Raw genomic sequence first — 1939 nt, 5'->3', positions numbered from 1 at the left:
CCATCACATAGCTCACGGAGTGGGAATTGCAGGTTGATGTGACTGTTCCTCCCAGATGGCTGAGAGCTCTGTGTGAGTAGGCATCGTGTCTCACTGATCTCTGCATCTCAGCACCTAGACCCATGCCTGGCATACGTTAGATTTTCAATATATAAATTTTGGCTGGCTGCCTGGATAGGATGGCTAGATAGATGGGTGGGTGGATGGGTAAATGAGCAGGTGATGAATGGATGAGTGGATGGAAGCATGGATGGATGGATGGATGGATGGATGGATGGATAGGTGGGTAGAAGCATGGACAAGACTGGTAGGTGAGTTCTAGGATGTTCTTGAGGCAAGAGGCTGGTTTCCAAGATGTTTCACGGACATCTCCCTTTCACGAAGAACTTCCTTACCGGTCCTGTCGGAGAAAGGGCAAGAGCCTCACACCCTGGATTCTAATCTTCCAAACACCATGCTCCCTCCTTACTCCCCTCCTCCACCCCCCACACACTTCCTGCCCAGAATATGCTTGTTTACACGAGGGGGAGGTGTGAATTGTAATCTCAGCTCAGGCTGGGTGACACATGGTAAGGTCAACTACCCTTTCTGGGTCTTAATTGTCCCATTTATAAAATCAGGGGCTCAGTATAGATATCTCTTCAAATACAAAAGGCTCAATTTTTGTATAATATTGAAAAATGCTTAATGGGTACTGGAATAGAGTACATTTTATATTATCACACATGAAATGGTACCTAACTATGCAAATAGAAAAAGGTTGATCAGGTTTGTTTGCTATACATCAAAAATGCTCATTTTAAAATACTGTGTTCTTGGGTAAAAAATTACACTCCATCATCATGGGATATTGGATGGCTAGTCCATAACATTTAGCGTTCTCATTAAGGACCCTTCTAGTTCCATTATCCACAGTTCTGTATCTTCATATCTTCCCATAGACCCCACAAGTTAGGAAAGTCACTGTCTATGCTGGGGTTGGGGAAAAGAAACGGACAGTGACAGACTGGAAGAGGTAGCCTGGTCAGCTGTTGCTAGGAATGACCTGGACACTTGTACATTATCCAACGTGAACTAAAACCATGAAAGCTGCCTTCTGACAACCACGTTCTCCATTTGTTTAATCAGATCTCCTTGCTTAGAGCAATTCAGCATGAGAGCTGAAATGAAAACACTGCAGAAGTCATTTCCCTTCCACCCAAGAACTAGAATGACCATGTCAAGATAGTGGAAGCTCATCATTCACTAGGATTGCCCAGGGCCCATGAAGTCTTGTGCACTGCCCTCCAGGGAAATTAGTCTATCTTGGCAGAGACAAGTGCAAAAGGTGAGGTGCGAATGCTGATTGGTATGAGCCTGGATTTTTGCATGAGAGTAACAATTTAGAAGGGGGTAACTTTAAAAAAGGCCAGATAATGCTAGCAAGGCCTTCAGGATCTGGAAGGATTAAGGACGGGAGTGGATTGTTTCCGGAGATTGGGCCCCTCCTCTCCTCACTAGAAGAGAATCCAACTTTGCACAAGCTTGTAGTGCAAAGGAATCACACCGTTAAAATGCAAATTTGTTGCTGCAGGACTGAGTAGGGACTGAGATTCTGCTCTCTAATAAGCTGAATGGAAAGCGTTGAGTGGTGGTGGGTAGGGATGAGGCAGACAGGAGGTAGCATGCAGTATAAGAATCAGCATGGAGAGGCACCGTGAGCTTGCATGAAGTGGCAGTGGGAAGAGACAGGAGTCAAGGCACTAGCAGCTGTAGCTAAAAAATGTGTTCCCAACACCATGAAGGGGTCAACGAAGGGGCTGTCGTCCCTCCCCAACCTCGACTATGAGCTTTTATGGTGGGGACCGAGTCCTAGTCACCTCCCCGTCCTTGACCATGCCCAGGAAATCCTGGTAGAATGGCCTTTCAGGGATTGCTCCCTTCTCAGAAATGAGAGTAA

Source organism: Pteropus vampyrus, unplaced genomic scaffold (assembly GCF_000151845.1).
Source record: "Pteropus vampyrus isolate Shadow unplaced genomic scaffold, Pvam_2.0 Scaffold10, whole genome shotgun sequence".
NCBI classification, from domain to species: Eukaryota; Metazoa; Chordata; class Mammalia; order Chiroptera; family Pteropodidae; genus Pteropus; species Pteropus vampyrus.
Note: the sequence above shows the minus strand (reverse complement) of the source record.